The 15,946-nt window shown below is 40.9% G+C and overlaps 1 protein-coding gene across 5 annotated transcripts in view; it reads left to right on the plus strand.

Moving 5' to 3' along the window:
- The window catches only part of KLHL13 (kelch like family member 13), an 82,543-nt gene that overhangs the window by 29,706 nt on the left and 36,891 nt on the right, over positions 1 to 15,946 (plus strand). The window contains exon 1 of one of the 5 annotated variants that reach the window (XM_085325479.1): positions 1,131 to 1,229. The exons of the other annotated variants lie outside the window; for them this stretch is intronic. The gene's annotated coding sequence lies outside the window, so the exon portion shown is untranslated. Of the gene's footprint in view, positions 1 to 1,130; positions 1,230 to 15,946 lie in introns of those variants that run through there. 5 annotated transcript variants of the gene reach the window in all.

The following is a 15,946-nucleotide window of genomic DNA, read 5'->3' on the forward strand; positions in this document are numbered from 1 at the left end:
AAAAAAAAAAAAAAAAAAAAAAAACCTTAAGAGCTTCCTTGGAGTTCGCACCTTACTTGAAGAAAAAAAACAACCAAAACCTTCAACCTGAATATCAAAAACCTCTGCCTTGCATTGTGAAAAATACGCTTCTAAAATCTATTTTTTAATATTAAAATTCATCCATACGTGTATGTTCACATTTGCACCCTGGTAATATTTTTTTGATGACTCCATTGTCTTTGGACCTCTGGGAAGTGTCTGTCATTCAGGTTGCACTTCAATGGATGCAGAATCAGGCATATTTTAAAGAATAATTACACAGTGGTGGAGACTTTGCTGGAAAAACAAGACTCCCAGTCTTGTTGGGGAGACAAGTAGGTTTTTGCATCTTAAAGTAACTGATTTGTTTTAATGAGCTGCAATTCAAACTTTACCAACAGTTAAGCGTACTTTGCAAAAATGAGAAGTGTTAGTTTATTTGCATTAGTGTCATGTGCTGGACAGAGAAAATCAAAACAACTATTTGTTTTTTCATGATATTCAGAGGTATTATAGAATTATCCTGCAGGATCAATGAAGGCTGTTGAGGAAACCAGCTGCGGTGGGTTTTTTGGACAGTGTGTTCTGCTATTGCCTGGTGATTACTGAGTCCATAAATATTTTGAAAGTGAGATGCACACTGAAATCCAGATATCAGTATGATATTTGTTTCTGCAGGTAATAGTAAATTTAGCAGCTGAAAATAACAGTACACTATTAAAATGCAAAAGTATGTTATCAGCAAGACCTTTCAGATAGTGGTGCTTCTACCACTGTTCTGCCTCATCTTACGTGTATATTTATGGCTGACCTATCTGTGACATTCCTGAAATATGAGTGTTTTGCTAATCTCCTTTCATCTTCCCAAGCTACGTTATCGCTTCCAAATCTATCGCTTTGAATATCAAAAGTTTTCAAYGTGCAACTGCGCTGTTCCAAATTCTAGACTGCTAGTGTCATTCTTCTGCCTCAGCTCACCTGAAACATAGCTGGTGGCCAGGTCAGTGGAGATGTGCCTGCAGAACATCTGGAAGGAAACTTCSTTTGAAGTAAATATCTTGCATTTCCATGTGTTCTCAATTTAATTCTGTTCTCAGAGAGCGTGAAGGTCATGTATCAACAAGTCAGYGATTTCTCAGTACCCCAGCTGGACGAGGATAGCAAAGCCCTATTTGCGGTTGCTGAAAACGTAGCTCGACGTGACTTGGGTGAGTCAGAGCAATGTGGGAGTAAAGCAGAACACGAGAGCTGAWGCAGAGGAGTTTGCAGGCTTTGTAAAGCTGGTCTCGCCTGGCTACAGCAGCATCGTGGGTGCTGCCTGGGTTCCTCTTTGCTCACACTGAGGCTTTCTCCCCTCTTTCTCCCTCTCCCCTGTATTTAGAAAGTAAATGTGGCTGTGTTYGGTTTTGTTTTCAGGTGACAATTGGAGCTGAGCCTGTGCAGTGCAATATATAATAATCCTCCTAGGATTTTGCTCCCAGGCTTTACCATGGTGTGTTAGCAGGGCTTCRCTGCCTGTCACTGTAAACTGGAAATCCTTCTCGTTGCTGCTGGTTAGTGGGATGTGACAAAGACTTTGACTGATGAGGAATAATTGTGGGAGGCACCTTGGTTTGATCTGGAGTTAGACTGGCCATCTCTGCTCTGCGGGGCTTGGGAGTAACGAAGAGTGCTGTTTGAGAACAGGGATGGCCTTGTTTTCCGGACAGTCAAAGTATTTACAGTGCAGAACTTGAGGGCGAAGGGAGGGGAAAGGAAGCTAAATAAACTGAATCACATTACTGAAGTCTGCAGGTATAAAGAATTTATTATGTGCATTTGACAGCTGAGAGGCCAGTCTAGACTCGGTAATTGTCCTGCCGTTTCCAAAGGGGATACGTGTCCTTTGGAGTCTGTGTTCTTTCATCGGATTACATCAGTGACACGAAAGCTTCGTCATACTGTGGCTTCTGCATTTGCTCTGTCGTGTTGGTGAAAGATAATCATAAAAAGAGTGCTTATCTGCAAATACTGGAATCCAGTTATTTTACGTAGAAGCCCTCAATGGGATGATTGTGAATCCCATATAACTTCTTAGCTGTTAYTGAACATAATTATTTAACAGAAGGAAGTTTTTTCCCTGTAGTATATCAATATTTTGAATTGGGTGCTATTCAGAAATCTCAAAAAGCTCATTCCAGGATTCAGCAGAACTTTTATCACCAAAGAAAGTGATTCTCCTCAGCAGTTGCTTTTTGTGCTGCAAGGTGTTGTTGGTAGTTTCTTTATGTTTCTGCTTTGGTTAGAGAATGAGACAGGAAAAGGTATGTTTATGCATGTTGTGTGTTGATTTGGGATATGAGCCAGGACACAAGTTTTCAGAAACTTGATCAGAAGCACTGAAGAAAGAATGGACTTCAGTAATAGTGTTTATGTAAAACTCCCGTGGCCCTGTAACTGTTGCTTCCCCCTGTATAGTTTTCATACTTGCTGGGCAGTTTTTAATTCAGTGTTTGCAAAGACTCTAGCAGCAAATGTTTGTTCTGTCTCTGACCCAACAACTGGCTTTTGCTTTATGTTCAGTATTGACCCTATTGAATAAATACCTGGCTTATTGCCCTTCCTAGCCTGACAGCTGTAACCTGTGCTGTTGGATTTGGAGTAGTGGCTCAGCTGAGACTTCCCGGGTGCCCCAAAATTAATTTTACCTTCCTTTCATGTATCCTGTGTATTTTACTCAAAGACCTCAAAGGTTTAGGCTTTCAAGGCTTTTAGTGTCATGAAAGTGCTGAGTTCATTTGAGATTTCCCTTGACTCGGCAGACACCAGCAGTGCTTTCAGCGAGAGGTTTGAAATAAGGAGCAAAGAGGTGCTTTGCTAAACTACAAAATTGCTTCTCTTCAATAGCAGTTATAAACAGCTTGAAATACACAGGCAGGAACAATCCAGGAGTGACTGATGTCAGACTCTGACTTATTTTTTATTTTTTTTTAATTTTTAGCTTGATTATTGTTACACTTCATTATCTAGGATGACACTTACATTTTTTCATACAATACTTTGTTCAGGTGGCTGCCGTAACATGATGTTTGGCTGAGTTACTCTCTAGGTTCTTCTGAAGGTTTGTTGTGCAACCTTGGTGTTGTATTAGTAATTTCTCTGCTGGTTCTTGAAAAGGATCRTAGAATCATGGAATCACAGAATGGGTAAGGTTGGAAGGGCCCTCTGGAGATCATCTAGTCCAACCTCCCTGCTCAGCAGGGTCACCTAGAGCATGTTCGACAGGGTCGCATCAAGGCAGGCCTTGAAGATCTCCAGAGAAGGAGACTCCACAACCTCTGTGGACAACCTATTCCAGTGCTCCATCACTCTCACAGGGAAGAAATTCCCCCTCGTGTTCAGGCAGAACCTGCTGTGGTTCAATTTCTGCCCATTGCCTCTTGTCCTGTCACACGGGACAACTGATGCAGGTAAAAAGCTGCTGTTCCAGCATGACTTCTGGTGATGTTTGATTAAAGTAATGTTTTGTGCTTCTCATCAGGTGTGTGTACCCTTCTGTATATTGTGATCATTCTGCCTTGTGTGGGCAAAACAGTGATTACAGTATCTCCAGAAACCAAAGTGCTGAACTTAAGAAGTAGTGAAAAACCTTAATTGTAAGAACATATTACAGCAAAGTTTTGCTTAACATAAGCTTTGCTTAGTTTAGAGATTTGGAAAAGGATTATAAAATAAAGCATATACTGTGAAGAGCTGAATATAAATATATGTACCTGACAGAATATACAAAGGCTTATTGGAAAGTGTGATGAGCAAAAGTGGATGCTTATAGACATTCTTGTATTTCAGTTGTGTCCAGTGTTGATTCTGATACCTGTCCAGAAGTATCTGAGCATGGTTTTGGACTTGCCTAATACCTATACCAACACAGATTCTCTAATTACATTTTAAACTCACGTGAATAAACTTGTCTAGTTTAAACTTACAATGGAAAACTATGGCCAGCAGTAATTGGTTTTCGAGGCAAAGAGTGACTAAGACTGGAGAATTTCTAGATATGTGTTTTGTGAGAAACGGGAGCATCAGAGCAGAAAAACTGTTGGAGTTGGTTATCTGCATGCTTTTATCAATGTGATTTCATACTTCTAAAGATGCTCTGCTGCTTCTGTCTGAAAATTTGGATGTGCAACTGTGAAATCTAGAAACAATTTTACATTGAAAGCTTGGTTTCTGCAGAAACTTGGAAACGATTAAAGTTCTTGAAATGGAGTCCTGGCTTAACTTCATTGTGTGCTTAACAGCACAGATCATTTTGCATAGTTCCAGATGCAATGCGCAAGAGAGAAATGTGTTTATACCTTGCAGTGCAGTGTATTTGTCCTGCTGTAGTATTAAGAGTGCTTTGGTGGGAGATAAGGTGAAGAAGTTTAATTGCTGGACTTGTACACTAACTCCGCTGGATGCATCTGTTAGTCCAAAACATTTGTGTATTTACATGTTTTATAGGGGATCTGCAATCTGTCTGGCCTCGTACCGAGTCTCTGACTATGACCAAGAGTGAGTGTTTAGGGAAGAGCATGAGAACAGGACAAGCAGGTGATGAGACTTYCACGGTATCATGTCCCAGCCTGTGGCTGCTTATGCTCGGACCTTCCAGACTAGTGATGAATGTTGTTCTGTTTTATAGCTCTGGTGGATTTTTTTTTTATTACTTTGTACAGCTGCTTCTTTGAACCCTTGTGTATTGTAATAGGAAACTGGTACTGGAGAGCTGATAGCTTAATAGCCAAAGCACATGCTCTGTGAAGAAGCATCTCCTCTTCTGCTTGCCTTTTTTTTTTTTTTTTTTCCCCAACAAATTTTGGCTAGCCTCCTTTGATACTCTGTGTTTATTGTGTTGGTGGCGTGGTGAATAATTACTCCTTGTTCACCTTTGTCATGCTTTTTGTGACATTATGGACCATTGATGTATTTATTCTCGGTTATCTCTTCTGCGTTGTTAAGTCCAATCAACAAGTTGTTCCTGATACAGAAATATGCTTGCTCATCCTTTTCACCCTTCCCTGCCTTCTGCAAGTCACTTGTACGGCTGCTGAGATGGGGCAAGGAGCAGAAGAGCTCATCCCTCATACCGGGTAATGCCAGGGAACGTGTTCCTTGTGACGGGCGGTGGCCCAGGCTCTTTGAGACTGGGTACAAGCTGGTACAAGCTAATGTGATACAAATCTTCCAACATGAGGAAAAACCAATCAGCTCACCCCCCCACCCCCCAAAAAAACACCCTCWAACACCCTCAGTCACGTTTTGCATCTGTGCCCTATTTGAAGTGAATTGTCTATGTATGGTGGGGTTTTTTTCCATTTAAAATGGAAATTGGTGAAAAAGGAGTATTTGTCTTGTAGAGCAATTCTTCTGTATGCCAGAAGGTGGCATAACTGATTTTCCTAAAACTGATTTGAGTGCAAGAAGTACACAGGATACCACTAAGCTTATTTTTAAAAACAGATTTTGATCTGAGGGAAATCTGATCAGTTTAATGCTTTAAATTTAAAGCGGTTATTTAAAGATGCACACATTCTGTTGGTTTTCAAAATGCAAAAACTGGTGGAATTCATGTTGGTTTTTATGGCTAAAATTTTTGAAGTTGGAAGCAGTTTAATTGGATGACGGGGTGGAAAGAAAGACCTGTCTATCGTGTGTATAATGAAATCCTTTCYTGAGCTGTTTTACAGAATCTTTTTTTCCATGAACAAATTGTTTAGACATTTTGCCTTTACTAATCTGCAAAATGAGACCAGCTTCAGCCTGCTTTAAGATCTTCATGTTGGCTGGTTCTGTGCAAAAATAAACCATTATTATGGTATAAATTAAAGCTTTATGCCATAGTAACTCCACCTACATGCAGATTTATAAATGTACGTATATCAGTTTTTTGAAGCATTAAGTAGGTGTGCACAAAAAAGACAAATAAGCACTGAAATGAAAATCTGATACTATTGCGGCAAACTGGAAACTCAATCTCTGTAGAGTTTGGCGATTCATCAACAGAGGTTGATGTAATAACGGTAATAGGGCATTAGATACCATCTCACCAACACTTTCGTAAGAAGCTRTAGAAGCCTGTTGCTGGAGTAGATACAGGGTGGAAAAAAAGTGTATCCGAAAAGGAAGATTTGTTTCCATTTCAAGGCAGGGTGTATTGATAGAGTTGCTGAGGAGAGGGGGCTCAAAACTGGGAAAGGAGAGGCTGAGCAGTGGTTGCTCAGGAAGGTCTGAGACACGGACTGGGTCTTTACTTAGGAGGTAGATGTGACATTTGGGATTTTCAGCCACTGCATARCCAACAACAAATCTGTCTGCTGTCAGCTTGAAGTAGTTCATTTGTTGTGCTTGGTTTTTGGGAAGTCTCATGTGGCGTGATGTGTCTATTTGAGCGTTTCCCTTCGAGATGTCCAGGAACCAGCTGTCAGTAGTGTAGAAGAAAGCAGTGAAAATGATTGGAGAGCTAAAAACTTTTTATGACGAAAAAGGAAAACAATTAGGGTTATTTAGTTTGAAGAGGGGCAGACTATAGGAAGAAATAATGCTAAAAATGTTCCCAATATTTCTTGCCCAATTCACTACAGATTTTTAAATTATTTAAAAGCCAAGTGTTCAGTTTCAGAGTGGTGGGATTGGAGTTGACTCCAGAGCTTTAGGTTGAGATCCTTGTGCATGGGTGAAACACAGCAGTTTTTTGGGGGGAGGTGGCTRTACATGTTGATTTTTGCTGTAAAACCTGATTTCACTGAATAGTTAAATGAAGTGGTGTGGGGACAAACAAAACTTGAAGTATTTAAATACGTGAGACTTTTTCTCTTTCCTTCAGCTCCCTCTGGCAGACAAGCAGCTGAATTACAACTGTTTTGAGTCTGAGTTGCTTTAAGCTACGTATCAGAAAAAGGCTTGTCCCAGCTTGGTTATGATAGTTTGGTATACTGTATGTTCAGATCAGAAGAGAATTTCAGCTGCAGAATGCAGATGACTGCAGCTACAGAAGGTGCAGAAGTACAAATATTTCTTGTTTAGTAGTGGCTCACCTCTGTAGAGTCCTTTTGCATGTCATAGCTATGTGATGCCATGTCACCCCAAGAACCTCTGCACCGTGTTTGTTTATTAATTTCTCTTTCTTTCCTCTCCCCTCTAACGCAGTCTTTCCTGAGCCTGCTGAGCATCACTAGAGTAGCACAGATGAGAGATGTGACCGTTTCGCCTAAAAATCTGTTTGCAGAATTGTTGGGCCCTTTCTTACAGGACTTATCTCCTGTGCCAGCAGGTAGAAGGGGAAAGCTGTCATCTGGCTTTTGTAGYCCTCGACCCACCATGGTGCAGCTCTCCTCCTCAGGCTGTGGCAGAGACTTCAAGGTGTGCTTCGGCAGGACAGTTCATCAGGATGAAACGCTATCGTCTTATGGACGACACCATCTACAAAGGTGTAGAAAACTTTGCCTAGCCTGTGCCGTAGTGCTGGCAAAATGCCTCATCAGTGGGAACAGTATAAACTACTACATGGAAATTTTGGAAAGCACCGAACTTCAGTCTTTCATGYTTTAAAACACTGAAGTTCGTTGTGGCAGTCCTTAGTGAACGTCAATGTGATTTAAAATATTTCTAAAATTTTTATTCCGTGATGGTTTATAATCAGAAGAGTCGAAGCTCTTTGGTTTGAACACTTCATAATTTTGTGACTCCGAAAGTCAGATTGTCATTCTGCTGTGGGTCTTTCTAAAAACAGCCTTGTGCTAGGACTTTTCTTGCTACATGCAGTTTTCTTCATGCAAAGCAGCATGCCCTGAACTGATCTTAAATTATCAGGATAGTTACTGTTGTCACTATGTAGGGATGTATAACTGCRGACTTGTTCCAGTCTGCTAAGCAAATATCCTAAAACTGTCGCTTTAAATCTGCCTTTGGAAGTGAATTCCTGGCTTTTACATTTGTCTACTGTAAAATACTTAACCTTAATCTTTAGAAATTTTGCACAGGAAACAGTTTTCTCTAAGTCTATTATCTAAATAGATACTAGTGGAGAGTGCAGTTTATAATTTTATTTTTATAGTTTTACTGTTATGCGGGACTGCTGACATTTGATGAATTAGAAATAGACTGTAATAGTATATTTCAGACAAATTGAACTGCTTATCTGAAGCAGTCTTTTTTGTGATCATTCTTACTTTTTCTTATTTCCTGGAAAAATCTTTTAAATAGGTAGTGTCCAATTCTGCGGAAGCAAAATGTTGCTATTAAAGCTGCTCCCTGCATTTAAGACTGCAGATTGTTCCAGATAGGACTGAGGTGTAAATCTTCCTTGAGCTGCAGACCACACTTTTTCTGTGACTTTGCTCCTGGCTCTCCCCAAGTGGGGGGAGGAAGAAGAAAAAAACTGTGAAAACTAAACACACTTTCAATTTGTCACTGCTGCTGTTGGGAATACAAAAGCAGCAACACAAGTGTGAACTAGGTTGCTCTGTTTTGCTTTCCTTCTGGAAATGGGTGGTGGAGAGGTTATCTCCGGGGTAATTTGTCGAGGAAGGGAGGATCCTGATCAAATATACTGGTGAGGCCCCCCAGGCCTGTGCTGGCTTTCAGGTAGGAGTCTTTGGACTGCACCTACCTTCCTCAAACAGGAGGAGCTGATTTGTGATYGCCTCTGGCTTCTAGGCAAAGAATTGAAAAGAGGCAGTTTAAAGCCTGGGGTTTTAGTACAATATCCCTTTGTCTCATGTGGCCCCTTCAGCTGTCTCAGCTTCAGTACTAATTTTACCAGTTACTTACTGCATTTAGTTGGAATGATCTGAAGGCTTAATCTCTTTTCTAGTGTACAGAACCTATAGCTTTTTTGTACTGGTGAATATGGGAAATGCTAGTATCAGTGATGAATTGGAAACCCAGCTTTTTGCTGCGTCTTTCCTACACCCTTACGGGAGAAGACAAGCTGAACTTTAACAATGAGTTGCCAGTTCAATAAAATCTATATCTAATCTATCCCTAAGACTTGCTGATGGTAAATAATTAAATTGATGGAATCTCTTAATATTGTTTCTTCTGTGGCTTCTTAAAGTGTTGCAGCAAGCAGCAGTGAAACAACTATGCAGTGTGTTACAGTAACTTCAAGTCTCTTAGAAGTGTCCCCACTATTTATGGGCCTACAAATTGCATGTCAGGATTTCCGACAAGCCAGACTTGAGCACCAGCATCTTCCTCAAACTTTTCAATTCTCTGTGACCCTTGGTCTTGCCTGAGGGGCTTTGGCCTTCAAATAATGCTGTCAGCCCGCCCTCCTTGGAAGTGATGTAGATTGTGGGTTAGCAGATGGGATCCGTCAGTGACAGCATAGTGGGGATTCCTGTGTTCACAAAAAGTTCATCTTTGTCTTTAAAAGAAGTGAATTATTGTTCTTGCTGTGCGTGTCTGTGGTGGCTTAATGCACTTCATTCTTGCCTTTCTTCCCCCTGCCTGCCCTTCTGAGCAGGGGATGCTTTGCGTGCACATGCAGCAGCAAAAACTCGCTCTGATGGGTAAAGACARTAACAAGGCTTAGGGAATGGTAACTAGGAGATTTCATGTAAATAATGCAAAAAACCTTAAACTGCTATTTTGAGAATATTTTCAAAATATTTTAATACACACATTAGATTAGTATTGTCATTTGCAATTTGTATTAGTGGGAAATGCTAAAGGCATTTATGACTGGAGCTCGCTCTGTCTTCCGTTCAGTTATGAAACAGCTTGATACGTTTGCGTCGTGTGAGTCTGATGTGTGAATGTGTTTAGACGTGCTTTACTAAGTGGAGTTGTGCAGACCACAGATGATGACAGCTGTGGAGAAGATGTTTATAGATTTTTTTTTTTTGGTAGTTCACAGATTGATCTAAGAAAAGTAACTGTTGTTTTATACCAACCATTTTCCATAGGATCAATGTGGATGCTGTGACTGTGCATTCAGATTTCTATGTAATTTTATTAAATGTGAGCACATAATGACCTGGGGAAGAGAAGCACCTCACTTTGAGTCAACCAGCATTAATTCAAAGGCTTTTCTTCTTAACTGTACATTGTCAGTAGAGTACACAGGCTTAACTCAGAAGTTCAAAATGTTCATTAACTTGCTTTGCTTTCAAAGAACTGATTTTACCTCCTGCCATTTCTGTAGGTGGTAGTTTGCCCAAGCAGAGCTGAGGGTTTGATTTTGCCAGTGTAATAACTCGTAGCCTGTAGTTAACAGYGCATCTCAACTCTTGGAAGTAATCTTCTGCTGGAGATCTTACTTCAAGGTTCGAGGGCAAAGCCCTCTTCAGGATGCACAAGGAGAAAATGCAGGGCGTCCACCAGTGGATGAAACTAAAAAGTACTTTAATGAAATACATACTTAGGAACATGTTTGACATTTTGGCGCTGTGCATAGTTATAAAATACACCTGAAAAAGAGTGTGTGGTTATTTGTTAGTGCAAACACTATACAGATTAGTGGTGGTTCTCATTTAAGTGATTTTTTTCCCTCTGAATTTCTAGGAAACTGGCGTTCCATTTACCTTTTTATGTTCACTTATTTGTAAATATTATCTCTGTGACCTGATAGGAAATAAATTTGTTTACCTTTTAGTGTTGCTGATTACTTTCAGAAACTTCATAGGCTTTTGAGATATTTTCCTTGCTAATGGGTGATGATTGCAAGGACCAGGGTTGTGGGTTTTTGAGGAGTGTGTAATATATGCAGCTGAGCTCCTCCTTGCGTGRTCATGGAGAAACTCCTTACTCAAAGTGATGACTTTTCAGTCAGGCASCTGCTGAAACCTGTTTGGTTTGTTGAGGAATTTATGTTTTGGTTGTATGAAAATCCTGTGAGACCTCAAATCTGTCTTTCTAAGTGGGGTGTTAAGGAGGGAAGGGGAAATGGCTTAGTCAGTTTTATACATTTGTTATGTATATTCTGTATGTTTATATGTAGTCTGAGTGTGTATGGTGTGTCTATGCATACAGTGTGCATTGACATGTATGAAGCAGTGTTTTTCTCTGAAATGATGCATGCTAAAATGTTACTGCAGCAAGTTCCTGTTTTATGTAGGAAAAAATGCTGAGTGGGCGGATGGCAAACTGCAGTATTTTTTTTTGTAAAGCATGTGGTGCATGCCTTGAATGGAAGCCTCACTGCTTCACTTAGTATTTAAAGACTTGGTGGGGTTTTTTTTCCCCCTATTTTAGAAATAGCCCTACCTAAATTGCCACAGAGACAGGAACTTGTACTGTTCGTAGGATGTTACCAGTGGGAGGGGCTCACCACAAACCTAGTGCTTTTCTATCGGTGACTATTCCTCATTCTTTCACGAGCAGTCAACTCGATTTAAAGGTATTAATTAGGTTTGAAAATAACTATTTTTAAGCATCTGTTCCATTTATGAAACTCTGTGTGCACCTTGATGTCTGCCGTGCTGCTGCTTCAAAAAGATGCTGCAATATATATCTGATGTCTGAGGGTTTCCCCCCTACTTGTAATAATTCTTTGAGACAACATAGTAGATAGTAAGAACATAGTAGATAGTAAGTGAAAGCACATGCATTAATTCTGCCTTCAGCTATATTAATGCTTATTTCTTTGTTTAGAAAATCTAATTGAAAGACTTCTTTTTTTGTAAGGTAGATCTCCTCGGCTTCTGGAAAAGTTGTAGTTTCGGGAAGAGCGTTGCCAGATGCACGTTGCTGCTTTCCGTGTTTTAATCCTTGGGAAATGTTACAGCGTTGCTGTAAGGAGATCTTTTCAGGCAGGGATTTGCTTTACCTTCGTATGAGTTTTGCTATTAATATTTTCAGGATGAATGGTCGAAGAAATTGTAGTAATTAGCTGGCTGGCGTACAGGGCCGTGCAGGAGACTCCATCTTTTAATTGTTCTCTTCCACCGACCAGGGCGGACGCGGTTAAATGGATTGAAAAGCCRGCGGTAAAGGCATGAGAAGCGTCGGTGTGGAGGGGAACAGAGCACTGAATAAGGAAGCCAATTAAACACACCGTAAATTTTTTAGGAGGCCTGCAGAGAAGAGTTGTGCATCCTTGCTGGCTTTCTTTCAGTTTCTAAGCCTGTGCCTTGAGAATCATCTTTAAGACGCTGCTTTTCAAATGACTCTTGYATTTGGGCTYCATGTCTTCAGCAATGTTTTATCAKTTTTTTGGGGGGGCTTCTGTTTCATTTTCTTCTACATTAAAATAAGTAGTAGTATATATCAGTTCAGCACGTTGGTACTTGCAAGTTGCACAAAAAAACAGGAAAATTTCTTCCATGTTTAACTGAGTTTCTGCCTTCAGTTTGGAGCAAGTATTTTATTAGAGCTAATATCATGCAACAAGTCTTTCAAAATGGAAAGATGGCTTAAGATCCACCAATTTTTAGAATGCAGATGTTGAGAGGAATTCTACCTAGTGCTTTCAGCACCAYAGAGACTTAGTAAATAAATAAAAGTAGGGAGTTAAAACACTTGTTAGAGCAGCAAATTTCATAGCCATGGCTGATCAGTTGACTGAGCAAACATTTTTGCCTTTTGAATGTTTAGAGATTGAAAATCCAGTGGCATGTCTAGAAGATAACTTACTGTGCTTAATTTTCTATAAGATTCGYGTGGTGTTCCAAGGCTAAGGATCGAATTTTCCTACTAGCATCTTCTTGCGTTGCCGCTGTGTTAAAATGCATCTTTCTCCCTGTGACTTGCTCTTTGARAAATCCCTGAAGGGAAGTTTTACGGGAAATTTAAAGATGATTCAAAAGTTATTTGTTGGAAATACAGGTGACAGAGCACAATATGCTAAAGTTTGTGAGAGAAGAATTCAAGTTTTATAGCACAGTATTTTTTATTTTTATTTATTTCTTTTACAAAAGGCAGCAAAAGCATGCAGGTTGGCAAGCAGTATGTGCAAAGACGTGGTAGCAGCCTGAAGCATTAAATTGCACAAGGGGGGGGGAAGAGGATGCTGCAAGAAAAAGAAAAGCATCACAAGGGAAACGGTTCTAACTGCATTTCTTCTATGAAGAGCAGGGCAAGTTGCAGAAGGAGGGGTTGCGGTAGCCTGCTCGGCGCAGCTTTGGCGGCGCGAGCGTGGGAGCAAGCRCCGCGAAATGCAGCGCTTCCCCTTTCCCGTCTCCGGTATTCGGAGCAGGAGCCGTGGCAGCGAGGCAGGTAGCGAGTAAAACACGATTGTAAGCGAGCTATCAGGGTTAGATGYTTGTAATCCTGAAAATGAGCTTGTATGAGGAAGATACAAAAGATAACCACCTTCAGCAGTGCAGTGGCCCCAGCAGATTATTTCCTGTAATCTGCGCGGTTACTGTGGGTCTTCAAASTCCTGAGTGCTGGAGAAAAGCAGGTTTCCAGTTTGGCGCTGGAAACGCGCGTGTTTGCAGCACTTGCCTGGAAAAGCCGTTTCCTGTGCACGCAGGGCTCTGCCCGGGTCTGCACTGCTGCTGTTGGCCTTYGCCGGCGGTTACGCTGGGCACTAAGGGCAAAGCGCTGAAATGCCGGGTAAGAAACTCCAGTGTACTGGGCAGGCATAATACCGGCCCGGAGATCGCGTGGGTCCTTTCCCCCCTGTTATTAAATGTGTCACTAAACAGTTGTCTTAAAGTCTTCATTAAAAGAACACAATAATATACTGAGATTTTTCTTTGTTATTTCAAGAGGACTTTATGCAAAGCATGTAATATTTTTGGCAATCTTTTCTTTGGGAATGTGCAACCACTTCGTGACTGTCAAGAAGAAGCAGTTGTACTTGGTTTCTTACCTAGGTGCGGATAGGTGATTCATTCCTCACATGGTTCCTTCTTTTGCAAGTCAAAATCATACGGTTATTTTTAGAGTACCTGGCAGTGCTGCTTCCCCCAGCTCCACAGTTYTGATTGACTGCCCGCTCCGGTAGCGTGCTCAGCATCAGGACAAGACCGAGTTGGGTAGTGCTTGGAATTCGTACGCTTTAAAAATGTTAAGCTTGCTGTTGTAAAGCTCTCGCCATTAAACTCTGGCATAATAAGCATGCTGTTGTGCTACTTTTTAATTGCACTGTAAARGTTTTGATTAGCTTGGTTGTAAATTAAGTGGAGAAAATAACCAAGGGCAGCAGCAGCGAGAGGAGAGTAGGTGTCCGAGCGCTGATGTTGCCCTTTTTGCTGAATGATCTCACTGGGGTCAGAGTGACAAGTAACTTCCACTTGCTGGGTGTACGTTGGTTGACTTAAATACTAAGTCACTGGCTGGGAACGCCAGGATTGCTTAATTTTGTGCATTTTTCTTTTCTGTGTAGAAGACAGATCTAGAGGATATTGCAAGAGTTGCTTTCCGAAAAGTAGTGCGTCGAATGTCCTTGGCATCTTCCTTTGATAGTAGCGTTGCTGCAGTTAACGTCTCTAATCAGGTCCTTGGGCTTGGCAGAGCAGGCACAGACAGGCTCTTTAAAACACTTACTAGTTGGTTGCACTGGCCGAGCACCTCATGTGAGGGAGTAGTGGCACAAACTCATTACATTTTAACATGCTTGCTGTAAATGTAGGAACAAAATTGGGTACACTGATTCAAAAATTTGGGATTTTTTTTTTCTTTGTGGTTTTAATACTTCCTATCTAGCTTCTCTTTTTCAACTTAACTTTTAGGCCTTCAATGCACATAAAGCATGAGTGTGTTGGTGTAATATATGAGACTGTGCACTGTAAATTTACCGTATGTGCAGGCTGCAAGCTTTCCTGTTAGCCTGTAAATGCATACACGCTTTTAGCAAAAGTAAGAATCTTTGTTTATGCTAAACGTGCGTGCTTGCTATTTGCAGGACTAGTGTTTCTTYGTGTTTATACCATGTGAAGGTTTTGTTGCCCTGCACAGCAAATATCTGTGTAATGTTCCTTGAGTAGTTGTTTCTATGAAATTTATTGCCAGTATTAATACAGTGAATACATAATGTAAACTCAGAGCGCTGGGAGAGGGCTTTTCAGCTGCTTGTCAGATAGGTGCATCTGGTTTTGAATTAGTCCTGAGGCACGATCATCCTGGATTATTTTAGTTCATTACCTAGGGTTATGGTAACAGCTTAAAACCCCCCAAACTATTCTTGGGGAAGCACTTTTCAGTAATCATCAGCTGCAGAAACAGCAATTGTTGCCTAGTGATTTCATCCCCAAAATAAACTTGATAATGTGGGTTTCACCTCTATTTGGATAAACCTATCAGAGTGCTAGTAAATGCTGTTAAAAATGCTTAAAAATATTTATAGAAATTCTGCTCCTGGTTCTGTTCTTTACTGCTCAGCACCGTGTGACAGGGTGTTGGCTTTGTTGCCGTAGGGTTAAACTATCCTGATGAAAAACTGTCATGAGACTATTTTGAAATCTGTAGAATAAATGCTGTAAATAGTGTTTTGTTCTACCGATGGAATATGTTAACAGTGCGCTTTTCAGTAAGGCAGTTTGTCAATATATCTGAAGCTCTACCTTTTTTTTTCTTTTTTTCTTTTTCTTTTTCTTTTTTTTTTTCCTAGAAACCTAACTGCTAATGCATGATACCTTGTTAAATTCTCCGTTTCGGTTTTAATAGTGTGTCTTCGAAACTGCCCCCTGTGATCAGCCCCGGGAGGTCACGGAGCGGCGCGGAGTGGCAGCGTGGTCCCTGACGGACACCTGCGTGACCGGCTGCTTCAGGCAATTTGGGAGCTGCCGAGGGGAAGGGGGGGCTGCTCGGAATTAGATTGTTGATAGCGTCCCTGCGAGGACCGCTATTAACAGCGTGCTGCTCGCCGCTTCTCTGCTGCAGAAGCCAGAGTGATATTTGTGTTCCCATAGCATGTTGTAAAATGCATGAGATTTTGCTCATCCTCCCTGGAAATGAGAATAGGAAAATGAGAGCATCCTGAACGAGAAGCTGTTAGAAGAGCATGCAGAAA

Source organism: Rhea americana, unplaced genomic scaffold (assembly GCF_003343005.1).
Source record: "Rhea americana isolate MKP2758 unplaced genomic scaffold, rheAme1 scaffold_98, whole genome shotgun sequence".
NCBI classification, from domain to species: Eukaryota; Metazoa; Chordata; class Aves; order Rheiformes; family Rheidae; genus Rhea; species Rhea americana.